A 13,479-nucleotide genomic window follows, 5' to 3' on the forward strand; every position below is an offset into this window, starting at 1 on the left:
TGGGTTAAAGCGGGAAGTTCTGTTAGTAGAACTGTATAAAAAAGTAGTTCAGAGGAGTCACTCAACCCTGTACTACATTTTTATACAGACTTCTTTATGATTACAAAGCCCCGACAATTTAATCTAGAATCTTATTATGTTACATGGAGTATCCTGTTGGTCCAAACATGCATGATGTTGGTCTATGTTTTAGAACTTCTCACTTCATTGCATTCTACATAAGTAAACTGGTAAAGCCTGACAAAGTCCTTTTTTATCAAAGTTTAACCCGATTCAACTCTATCTAAAGGAATTCCTTATGTTTCATATTTATTTTACATTGTTGCATACTTCTGTCACTTGCTGTAATCTAACATTAACAACAACATCTAGTCAATAGAGAATACCCACACAAATGAAAATTAAAATTTATACCTGTAGAAAAATAGAAAAAAGAAAAACAACAATGTGGAAGAGTGAGAGAGTACAAAATAATGAAAAAAAAAAAAAAAACAATAACAATTTATATTAGACAGCAAAAAAATAAATAAAACAACAACAAGAAATAATACATACATTTGTGTTCAAATAACAACAACAACAAAATCAACGGCGGGAGGAAACGAAACGAATCTTTTGTGTATTTTTATAATTTGTTTTTGTTTTAAGTTTTATTCTACTTTGTGTTGGTAATTTTTTATATTTTTTAGTTAATTCTTTCTTTTTTGTTTTGCCTCTTTTAATCAATTCTTTAAATTATATTTTTGTTGTAGATATTGAAATTATAACCAACAAACACACACCACTGTTAGAGAAAATTTAAGTTTTTTGGGCAAATTTGAATTTTTTGTTGATAGTTAATATTTTTGTTTTTAATTCCACAAAAGGTTGGTGATTCTTTTAGGAAAACTGTTTTTTTGTGTTTTTTAAGGAACAGATTTTTTATGTAATTTGTGGTTGGAGAGGAGTGATTTTGTTTTTTAATTTTGTTGTTTTCTTTTTGGAAAAATGATGTCAGCTTTTGAGGTTCCTCAACATTTTTCGTGTTTTAAAATTAAGAAATTATTTTTCTCTAGTTAAGATATTTATGCCACAAATCTTTACACTTGTCAACTCAATTTTCACACAATTAGGAATAATAAATAAATTGCAGATGCGATTGAAGATTTTGTTTAATGACTCACTAATTGCCGGATTTTGGGTTGAAAATTAAATTTGTTTAAATTTATTTTTGTAAAAAAAAATATTTTTCCCCGTTTTTTTACACAAATTTTGGCGGCTTTTCTTGGTGACGGCGCGATTCGAGTGTTGTCACATCGAGTTGAGGATGATAATTACGACAATGATGATGGTGATGAGAAGACGAAAACAGAATGATTTCCAACACCGAAGTAGGTTGAATTGGTTTTTGGTTCGGATAGCCGTTTGCACACTCAGCAGCGGATGATGATGAATGAACACAACAGAAAAGGTGTTAAACAGAGAACAGAAAAACAAAAAACGAAACGAAACAAATTCTTTGGTTGCTCACGGTTAGGAACGTATTTGAACACTGAGGTAGGAGAGTTACCAAAAGTTTGAAAGCAGCAGAACGGGCACCACCAAAGTAGTGTGAACCAAACAAACACACAGATACAAACATGGACGCGCGCACACACATCCGTCAGATACAAAGGCGCACACACCTAATCACACTCTCGAAACTAAACCCACACAGATACAGTGCTGTTCTGTTGCTGCCGGCATTGTCAGTCGGTGATAGCTGCTATAACATTGAGCCACCACGGCAGATATCGAAAGAAAAGACACCAGAACAAATTTCACTCAACGGCAATGTTGACATAAGGTAAAGTTTGTTCGATAGAAAGAAAACATGGATAAATGGGTCGTTTACAACACACATGCAACTATGTTGTTCTTTCATGTCTGTGTGTGTGTGTGATAAATATTTATGTTCGATCAGTATGCATGGTGTGTGTGTGTGTTTGTTTGGCCAAACTATCATCCAACAATTTGCCAAAAAAAAGTGCCGCTCCACATAACAACAAACATATGGCGGGCACCAAACAAACACTCAACATGTGGATCTCCAAAGCTTCCTTCCTCTTCTTTCTCTTGCGCAACGAATATTGTAAAGCTCGCTCAAGCGCTGTCGACGTTCAAGGCTTGAAGTTCAAGCAAAGTTTCCATACAAACATGACAACAACAATATAAATTCCATCAAACATTATAACATTATATATTTTTTTACATTTTGTATTGTTTTGGACATGCAATGTTGCAGACTGTAGTGTGTGTGTGTGGTTCACACAAACACATATTGCACACCAATGAAAGATATTGCCAAAATTTTCGTTTATTTTTTCGTTATGTTCCTTTACCGGCAACACTAACGACATCTATACTGTTAAGCCCCTCTTTCCACCTACCACCTATTATCAAGGCTTTTTGTTGCTCACTAGCTCTTTTGCTCACTATCTCTCTGCTACATTTGATTGTATTTTTCTTGTGAAAGTGAGCCTGAGTAGGTGAGAGAATAGGGTGAGTGTGTGTTTGTCGAGTTTATGTGAATGGCTATTTCTTGTAGTTTTTGTGACTTCGGATTGATTACTCATTCCTAATTAAATTTATATGTATAATTAATTAATTGTTTGTCATGGATAGTTTTTTTGTGTTTTTTTTGGGGGGTCTTTGATCTACAAATTACCATGGAGAACAAAAACAAAATTAATATCCCAATTTGATGGAATTTGAAGATGCTGCAGAGAATTATAAAATATACCTACATATGTAATTCTTGGAATGATGGTCTGGGTCAGTCATGAGCAGCATTTCCCAACTTTGAAGTTGGTGCCAAAGAGAAATTGTTTTTTTATTCATCTCCCCAAATCAAAGTTGATGCAATTTGTTAGCTATTAAAGTCAAGAAAATCAAGAAAAATGTAATATAATTTCCGAAATGTCTTCTTAAAATATCAATAAAATATCTTATTTTCCCACATTTATACCCTTCCTCAGCATTTATGACACACACCGACAGCACGTTGGACCCCAATTGAGCACTGCTATTTTAGACCCCAAATATGTTTGGACGAAATCAGTTTCAGACAATTTGGAGTCGATTTAGCCATGTCCGTCCGCCCGTCTGTCTGATTGTCTGACTGGAGCGCAATAACTCTCCAACGGATCAACTGATTCCGTCCAAGCTTTAGCTTTCGTAATATTATGTCCAAACATAGTTTAAGTTCGAAGATGGGTTATATCGGTCCACTCCTTCCGGTACCTCTCCCATAGAAGTTCGAAAATGTTCGGAAAATACTTACATACTTTGAACTTCGTGAAATTTCTACCAGACTTAGATGAGGTTCCAATATGGGCTCATTCGGTCCACTCATTCGGGTACCTCCCACACAAAATGTCGGAAAAGTTTAGGACTTGTTCTCGAATCGCTTTGATTTTTTTTTGTAACAACTTGTATTCACTTCCCCCCATACGGCGGTACAAGTTTCATCAGGGGCAAGACCAAACTTCCCAAGAAAATAGATTGGAAGCAAAAGAACACCTATGACACCGTGCGTAGGGGTTGGAGCGCAAGTCTAGTCTCGAACGGATGTGCCGATTTGGTCCAAAATTTGGCCTATATATAAATTTTGTTCAAACTTAGTTGAAGTTTGGAGATAAGCCATATCAGTTTACTTCTTCAGGTACCTCTCCCACAAAATTTCAAATCTGTTCGAAAAAATTGTGCTCACGATATCTCTTGAAGGAAATCAAGATACAGCTCGCAATTTTTAAGATAGAGCTTTGTAATTTGGTATAGGAGTTTCTATTACTCCTAGGATGTTTGGTATCGCAAATGGGCTTTATCGTTCTACGTTATGTTACAGGCCCCATAGAACGGTACCACCCGATTTTTGGTATTTTAAAGGTTTAAGCTTAATTATCACACCAAAATGGCTGAAATTAGGTACTTAGTCGTCGTTGGGGGTATAAAACTTTCCCCAGAATTTTGTCGGTATAGATCGACGCTTTTATATAGCCCTCATAGAACGGTACCTCCCGATTTTCGGTATTTTAAAGGTTGTGGCCACAATAATCCACCGAAATGGCTAAAATTTGGTATTTAGTCTTCATTGCGTGTATACAAGTTTTCACATGATTTCAAATTTCTCGGTATAGGTGCACGCCTTACTATAGCCCCCATAGAACAATACCTCCCGATTTTCGCTATTTTGCAGGTTGTGGTCTCAATATTCGTCCGAAATGGCTGGACTTTGGTATTTAGTCTGCGTTTTGGGGGTATTCAACTTTCCCCACTGAATTTGTCGGTATAGGTCCAGGCTTTCATATAGCCCCCATAGAACGGTGCATGCCAATTTTCAATATTCCAACGAAATGGCTGAAATTTGGTATTTATTTTGGTATCGACGCCTTCATATTGCCCTTATATTTTGTGGCCACAACCTTCAAAATAACGAAAATCAGCTACCGAAATGGCTGGAATTTGGTATTTAGTCTACGTTAGAGGTAAAAACCTTTCCGATTGAAACTTGTTATTTAGTCTTCCATGGGGTTATAAAATATTCCAGATATTCCTATATCCCCCATAGAAGCGTATCTCTTGATTTTCGGTATTTTGAAGGTTTTGGCCACATTGTCTTACCGAAATATTGGAAGTTTGGTATTTAGTCTTCCTTGAGCCTAAAAACTTTCCGCCAGAAATTTGTCGGTATAGATCGAGGTTTTGATATAGCCGCCTCCCGAAATTCGGTATTTTGAAATTGCTGAAATTTGGTATTTAGTCTTCTTCATAAACGAAAGGAAACTAATTGTTCCATTTTACTTCAATACAACTCGTGGTGCAGGGTATAAGTTCGGCCGAACTTAACACCGTTCTTACTTGTTTAGAAATTTTTTATATATTTTACTCCCAAAACATCAAATTTGGTCGTATTTCCGAAGTATTTCAGCCAAGTTCGCCATGCCGCTCGGAGTCGGCAATAAGAAGTGGTCCCCATATCCATAATTTCAAAATAATATCGGAATGGCCTCTTTGACGTGAGGAACTTTCCCCTTTTTAGAATTCAAATTCACTTATAGGTATCTGCAGTTACAATTATCCGAGTTTGACTATATTATATTTTGAGTTATACTCAAAGATCCTTGAGTTAAATCAAAATCTCAATTCAATAGAATTGGAAATAAAGCTCACACCACTACAAGAATAATAAAACAAACACAATCAACAAGAATACGAAGGTTAACGTCAACGTTGCCAAAAATTCCGTGGCAGAGATGCCATCGCACAGAGAAACAAAAAAAACACACTTCGTAATTTTTGTATGTCTTGCTGCTGTCAACGCCAACAAGTGCAGAAGGAATTGAATTCTCTCCTCTCCTTGCTGAGAAAAGGAATTCACAAAAAAAAAAAAACATACAAATTGAAAGTGTCAATTGGGAGTGAGGAGCGAGAGAGCGAGAGGGTGTAATACGATACGAAGGAGTGCTAAAAATGAATGCAAAAAAGGTACACGCTTAGAATTTGTCTTCTTACAAATCAAAATGTTAATCGATACATTTGTGTGTAAAGTGTATCCATGCATGGTTGGGGTTGGATGAGGATGGGTATGTGTGTATGTATGCACATCTTTGAAATTTGTAAGCAGCCAAAAAAATAGAATGAAAAAAGAACATTTGAATCCAAGCACAAAAAAGGAAGTAGCTTTTAGAAAAGGACGTGCTCAAAACAATAGAAGAAAGACATACTACCAGCAATGGGCAAGAGAAGTAGTTTTTGAGCAAATAAATACCGAAAAAACCGTTTAGCTTGAGGGCTTTCTTAAACCTTAAAAAACAAGGACACATTTGAGCAAATAATGAGGAGCCAACAAGGAACCACCATAGAGATAACACATAAAGCGTTTGAATAAAACACATCATCGTCATCATCTCATTGCAAACGGTAGCTTCATTGGACACAGCAGCAGCAACGACAACAATTTTGGTTTATTTCAGAGTGGTTCTCTATCTTCATTTTTTTTCTTTTTTCTTAGGTTGGGTTTGGTTTTTTTTTTTTTTTTGTTGGAAACTTAAGCAAATATTTATCTCTGTATCCGTACACATGCAAAAATCCTTGCTCTTGGCCTTGATTTTTAGGATATATCAGCAGTAGCAGCAACAGAAGAACGAACACACGAATGGCAAAATATTCCATAAAGAGGAAATAAGGACACAGTTTTAAGTATGCATGTGCTTGAGAGCATGTTTATTATTTCGTCGTCTTCTTCTTCTCTTTCTTTTTTTTTGGAATTTCTTAACCACAGAACTTGAACGGTAGTATGGGGGCGTTTAATGTTTAATTGATGATTATTTTTAAGAATGGAGACACTTTTGGCTGTTTTTGTTTTCTTTTTTTCATTTGTAATGGAACATCGACAAAATTGAAGCTAGTTTTTAAAATTCTAGATAATTTATGTTGAGTTGTTGACTAATCATATATTTATATACATACATACGTACATAAATATGTACATATGCATACAATATAAACTACGTAGTTGCGTTCTTTGAAAAATCTACGAATTTTACATTTTCTTAAGAATAATTACTCTCTTTCTTTGTGTTTAGATTTTTTAATAAATCCTTTTCCGGTCTATGGGATTGATGTCTGTCGGTATACTAACATGGCTCTGTACAATTCAAACACTTTGGATTCTTTTCGATATAACAAAATTTAATATTTGGCACTTAAAGCTATACCTTTAAGCTCATTCTGAATAAATATACCCTACAGTGTAGGGTAGGGCCTACACCATAACGTGTGGGGTGTATTATGTTCCAAAACAATGAATAGAGATTGGAGTTTCTTATACCTATCGATTTGTCTCTAATTTAACCTATCGACTTGTCACTTAATTTGATTCAAGATCATTTCACTAATTTACTCAAAGGGTGGCATAACTAAAAAATGCGTTCTTTGAGTTAGCAATTTCTATTGTTTCTACGACTTCTTGCTTATCTTGAGTCAAATTATCACGTTGATATCTCTAAAAGTAAATGAGTTACAGCACATTTACTGGCAGTTTGGCATAAATCAATAAAAAAAGTTTTTTGAGTTTATGAATCACTAAAACACTTCATATCACGCTTGATTTTGCACAGAAATTTAGCACCGATATATGGCTAGCTCTTTGCAAAAGATTTATTAAGTATTTATTTTCCTTTTTGTGTAATAATCTTTTTTTTTTTTTTTTAATTGGGAAGGAAGTATGTTTTCAATCGGCAACTTAAAATGTGTTTTTCTAAAAACTAAATTTTTTTGAGAAGTGAGTAAATGAGCGATATGCGGTAACTTATAAAATATCGAAGCCAGAGTTGAAAAATATTTGGAACTTTAGTACAACTAATTTGTCATGAATTTTACTTTAGGAATGAACTTTGTATTCCACTTGGCGTATACGAGTATTTAAAAAATTATAGATGTTTTCATTCCAAAGTACACAAAATACATATATACATACCATACATATGTATATACATACAGTCTATTGTATTATTTTAAACAATATTTCACATGCAAAATTAATAAAAGTTCTTTATTTCCGATTATAACGGAAGTGTATCTATAATTATGAGCAGCAAATCTACTACCCTTAGTGGAAACATAACCTAAACTTAATAAATTTCAAATGAAACTTATGTTGGTTGTTGATTACTATACTTGTATGACATTGAGGTATAAGAAATTTCAATTTCTTTAAGTAAATATAACCGTTCTTTTAAACTTTCAAAAGTAATGTGCAAGGTGTATCTATTATTTTGAGCAGGTGTGTACAAATGTACTTTAAGTCAAAAGTAATGTGCAAGGTGTATCTATTATTTTGAGCAGGTGTGTACAAATGTACTTTAAGTCCCACAAAAAGGTAACTATTAGGTGTTAATTGTTTAACTTGAGAATCCTTCCATTGGTCATGAAATTGATATACATACATACGTATTTAATTGCACTTACAAGGATTGTGATTTAAAATGTAGTATACAGTGTTCATCTGTTAGTTTGAATTTACCTGAAATAGAAGAAAAAAAAATAGAAATGAAAATAAATTTTAAATAAATGATTATGTTTTCAGGCTTAATCCCATAGTCGTTGTTTTAATATTTTATTAAAACAACTTTAATTTATTAGTGGAAAAAAATTGGCGATGTTTACCAAGGGGTAAGGCAGGGAAGATCTCGTCACAGATCTTCATCAGTTCCCTTGTTTTTCATCAAAATTTTTTATAACCAAGTGTCAATTGCTCGCTCAAATAGATACGTGCGCAAAAAACACTCTGATCGAGAATTTCGTGGGCATGGTGATGGTATTGCATACTACAGCAATAATTGTTGAAGATTCAACCATATGATCAGGGGTGCCAAGTTGATGGTTTTTCCGCTACTTGTGGTGATTTTTGACGTACAAAAACCACTGTTTAAGCAGGAATGTCAACTGTTTTAAGGTAAAAATCGCTACAGACCTATGATGCGTATGTGGCTGTAGCGATTTTTACCTCGGAACAGTTGGCATCCCTGCATACGATTGCTTAAGTCTGAAGTATTCCCCCATTGGCTTAACTTCATCATTACTTTCTTTACAAAACGCACTGACAGCTTGCAAAATTTACTGATCGCTACCAATGTCATGATTTCATCTCGGCGAAGGGAATTATCAATTGGCTTTTCAGTTTTGGAAATGATGATTTTTCTAGTGAAAGCCTGAACTCTTTAATAAGAATGACGCTCACTTTTCGGTTTTCGCAAAAAACACCAGAACAAAATATTTGCAAGCTGACATCACGATTCAACTAAGAAATTATCGATTTCTGTAAGTTGAAAATAACATAATCATTTCAAAAACTGAAAAGCCAATATTTTGTCCATTCTTAGATCAAGTTCAAAGATGTGCTATATGAGCCCAATCCATTTGATAGCTCTCCTCACAGTTAAAAAAAATTCGTTGAGATGGTGTGCACGATAACTCTCGAACAGATCAACCGATTTGGTTCAAATTTACCGGTTTGAATATGGACTATATCGTTCCACCCATTCGGGTACACCCGTCATAAAAGTTTACTTAACGCACTCAAAGCGGCAATCGGTATCCCCTATACTCACGAGCAAGCAAAGAGAGTTTCTCTTTCCACTCACACAATGACAACAGTGTTTGCTCAAATGTTTGTTGTTATATCGTCGGTGTCATGCTTAAGTGTTCCATACGCCATTTGCCTGATTCGAGAAAAACTCAAGTTAATGTTTAAGGCCATACAGGATAAAAATGGTATAATAATCCAATACTTTAAGAACTCAGTTCTACTTAACTAAACTCATAGAATATATCAGTAGTTTATTTTAGTCAGATATCTGTGATAGCCTAGAAGTTATGGCCAATTTTTATACCCTACACCACACAGTGGTAAGGGGTATTATGTCTTTGTGCATTTGTATGTAACATACAAAAGGAAACGAAATAGACCCGCAGTTCCTTTTGGGGATATACATATAATCACTTTCTGAGTCGATTTATGCGTGTCCGTCCGTCTGTCTGTCTGTCCGTCTGTCCATGTATTTTTGTTCGCAACATACAGGTCGCATTTTTTGTCCGATTCAGCTGAAAATTGGGGACTACAACTTTTTTAGCCATAGGAAGAACGCTATTGCTTTTGGTGAAAATCGGTTCAGATTTGGATATAGCTCCCATATATATTTTCGCCCGATTTCACGTATTTGCTGCACCAAACACGCTATATACGTCCGATTTTGATGAAATTTGGAATGATTGACTGAATTCGGTCTAGAAATAAATGAGCCAAATTATATCGAAGTCGGTTCAGATTTGGATATAGCTCCCATATATATGTTCGCCCGATTTCACGTATTTGCTGCACCAAACACGCTATATACGTCCGATTTTGATGAAATTTGGAATGTTTGACTGAATTCGGTCCAGAAATAAGTGTGCCAAATTATATCGAAATCGGTTCCCATATATATTTTCGGCCGATTTCACGTATTTTATGTACCAAACACGCTATATTTTTCCGATTTCGATGAGAAATATTTAATGTGTGACTGAATTCAGTCTAGAAATAAATGTGCCAAATTATATAGAAATCGGTTCAGATTTGGATATAGCTCCCATATATACATATTTTCGGCCGATTTCGTGTATTTTCTGTACCAAACACGCTATATATTTCCGATTTCGATGAAATTTGGAATGTGTGACTGAATTCAGTCTAGAAATAAATGTGCCAAATTATATCGAAATCGGTATAGATTTGGATATAGCACCATATATATTTTCGGCCGATTTCGTGTATTTTCTGCTCCAAACACGATATATAAGTCCGATTTCAATGATATTTGGAATGTGTGACTGAATTCGGTCTGGAAATAAATGTGCCAAATTATATCAAAATCGGTTAAGATCCGATTTATATTTTACATATTCACAATGGTGTAGGGAATCATATAGTCGGCCCCGCCCGACTTTGATCCTTTCCTTACTGGTTATAATTGCAAAAAGTTGCTGAATTGTTCCATGGAATCGTTTTGTCACATTTCAACCAAAACACTTTTTATTAATCGTGTTCCACCTCCCTTCTCTGAAGTGCTACTGTGGAGTTTAAAAATCAGGACTTTAAATAAAACATTTATTTTTCTCATATAAATACAATAAGGACCATAATTTTAGGTTTCCTTATACTTATTTAAGAGACTGCCTCCGCTTATCACTAATTTTTTGTGGTAAAAATTTCGATCGGACAAAACGGATTGATATTTTGCATTTCTAAGGTAACATAAAACATTTAAACATGTGTTTCTTATAATACCATTTTTGTAGTCGGTGTCCACAATAGCTTCAAGTCAAATGGACATTTTTGCGTATATTTTTGTGGACTTGCATCAAAATTTTGTCTTTAAACTAGGGATTTTTTGTTTAAACGATTGATAAATTTTCGTTTTCATATAATATTTGGATTTGGAAACTATTATTCTTTAGTTTTTAAACCAAGTCCTTTAAAACAATTTGTTCCATACGCCACATTATTCGTAACTTTGGGCAATTTTTTGTTCCAAACGCCATCATTTTTGGTGCGGAACAATTCGTTTTTGTCCCTTTTTGTTCCATACGCCAATCGACATGGATATGGAACTAAAAAGTTCAAAGTTGTTTTGTTCCATACGCCAGGCTTTATGGATATGGAACAAAACGACAAGATTTTTTGGATCACAAAGCGGATATGGAACAAAATGGCATCTGAATAGCAAACGTCCTGCTCTTCTATGAAAAGACGCCCTGCTCTTCTATGAGCAGACCTCCTGCTCTTATATAAGAAGACCTCCTTCTCTTCTATACGAATACCTCCTGCCCTTCTATATGCAAACGTCCTTCTCTTCTACGAGAAGACGCCCTGCTCTTCTATGAGCAGACCTCCTGCTCTTGTATAAGAAGTCCTCCTTCTCTTCTATAAGAAGACGTCCTGCCCTGCTATATGCAAACGTCCTGCTCTTCTATGAAATGAAGTCCTGCTCTTCAAGAAGAGGACCTCCTGCTCTTCAAGGAGAGGACCTCCTGCTCTTCTATAAGAAGACCTCCTGCTCTTCTATAAGAAGACCTCCTGCCCTTCTATATGCAAACGTCCTGCTCTTCTATGTGAAAACATCCTGTCCTTCTATGAGACGACCTTTTGCTCTTCCAGGAGAAGACATCCTGCCCTTCTATGAGAGGACCTTCTGCTCTTTTATGAGAAGACGTTCTGCTCTTCTATAAGAAGACCTCTTCCTCTTCTATAAGGCCTCCTGGTCTTCTATAAGATGAAATTTAATTAAAAACTTGAATATTTTAGTTTTGTTTTTTTTTTCCTTTAAATACATTCTATTCCATATGGCATAGTGTCCAAAAACCACTTTTCCAAACAAAATGTTAAAAAATTAGTTTTGATTATTCATATAGTGGACTTAAGTATATATAAAATTGGAAAAATATATTTTTCAGATCAAAAACAAAAAAGAAGCACCGAAAGGGTTAATTATAGGTAAAAAATAATATTTTTTTATGAAAAAATTTGATATATGTATGTATTTATGTATGTTTGTAGGGGTTATGACAATGACAGCTCACTCTTCACTCTTGGTGAAATGTTCAAATTTCTTTAGATTTCCATTGAATTGTCACACCTTTTCTCTATTAAATTCATTAAAGAAATTGTTTAAATATTTTAATAGGCAGCAGAGCCATACATTGTTGCCCACATCGACACATGCTAAAGATGTGAAAGAATGGATTCCCAAAAACAAAAAATATTAACAAATTAACGCACATGCACACAGAAACGAAAAAACAATTTTGTAATTGCCTTACATGCCATGAATTGCAATTGCCGACAAGTGAAGCAACAGTTGCAACGGCTACGTTGCAACACCACCATCAGATCAATTACATGAAATATTCAACGGTTGTTACTGCCTGCCCATCAACCACCAGGGAGCAAGGAGTGAGGCAGGGATATTTTCTCTTGGCCAAAAAGAAGGTAGTTAACAAATTGTGACGTACAGCGAATATCTGTAATTTTTGACACCTTACGGCATCATTTTGAAGTTCTTGGCATTATTAATGGAGGTGTATCAATTGCAACCCCTCGGAATAAGAGAAAGAGTGAGAAGGGTGGAGTGTGTAACAATGCCAATTTTAAAACAATGCCATTTTCACTGGGTTTCAATTTGGAATGCATACCCCAAAGAGATAGTTAGAGGCAGCAAATGGGGGATTATTGCAAAGTTTTTTTTTTTTTCAGTTAAATAGCAAACAAAATGAATGAATGAATGCAGGAATGTTGTTTGTAAAATCCTGCTGAGTGCAACCAATCATCAACGTCATTGTCTACTTAACGAGAGTCACAACCACCAATAGGTACATGAACAGACAACATCCGAATTGCATTCCTTGTCTTGTGGAATTTCCGATGATGACGCATAAACAAGAAACGAGGGAATGCAAGAACTTTGCAACACTTGTTGCATTCATCGCTGGCTTACACAAGCAAGCAAATATTTGTTACAAGTTTCGAGTGCAGACGTGCGTAGCACTTTAAAAACTGTGCGTAAGCAGTGTTCGTAGAAATACTAATAAATAATTATGGTTGAATGTTCGTTAGCGTCGTCATCAATGGAGGTACGTATGTACATAAGGGTGCTTCGAGTGAAATTAAAACAAAGATAAATAGGAGGCAGAGATTATTAGGCTACATGGGATCTTAGAATTAGACAAAACAATTTTGGATACTCGCTAGTTACAATGTGAATTATTTCAAGCATAATTTGTAGGTATTTTCTTTTCTCAGCTCTTTCCACTGAGAACCTAAATGTCAAATTGCAAAAAATATGATTGATAAATATGGATATAATATTCTTCTAAGTCGGAAGACATCGTTGTGGGAGGCTAAACCAAAACGTGGGCATA

General features: G+C 35.0%; 1 protein-coding gene and 1 long non-coding RNA gene across 11 annotated transcripts in view; one reads left to right on the top strand and one right to left on the bottom strand.

Annotated features, from left to right (window-relative positions):
- The window catches only part of Imp (IGF-II mRNA-binding protein), an 86,305-nt gene that overhangs the window by 52,444 nt on the left and 20,382 nt on the right, over positions 1–13,479 (bottom strand). For 2 of the 10 annotated variants that reach the window (XM_073973682.1, XM_073973658.1), the window contains exons 1-2: positions 1,511–1,533; positions 556–784 (exon numbers count right to left, since the gene is read on the bottom strand). The exons of 2 other annotated variants lie outside the window; for them this stretch is intronic. The gene's annotated coding sequence lies outside the window, so the exon portion shown is untranslated. Of the gene's footprint in view, positions 1–555; positions 1,557–13,479 lie in introns of those variants that run through there. 6 more of the 10 variants (XM_073973681.1, XM_073973656.1, XM_073973684.1 and 3 more) reach the window with 3 other exon arrangements.
- The window catches only part of LOC141397462 (uncharacterized), a 110,633-nt gene that overhangs the window by 33,938 nt on the left and 63,216 nt on the right, over positions 1–13,479 (top strand). The window lies entirely within an intron of this gene.

This window comes from Musca autumnalis, unplaced genomic scaffold (genome assembly GCF_047663935.1).
Source record: "Musca autumnalis isolate F117 unplaced genomic scaffold, ASM4766393v1 scaffold_3, whole genome shotgun sequence".
NCBI classification, from domain to species: Eukaryota; Metazoa; Arthropoda; class Insecta; order Diptera; family Muscidae; genus Musca; species Musca autumnalis.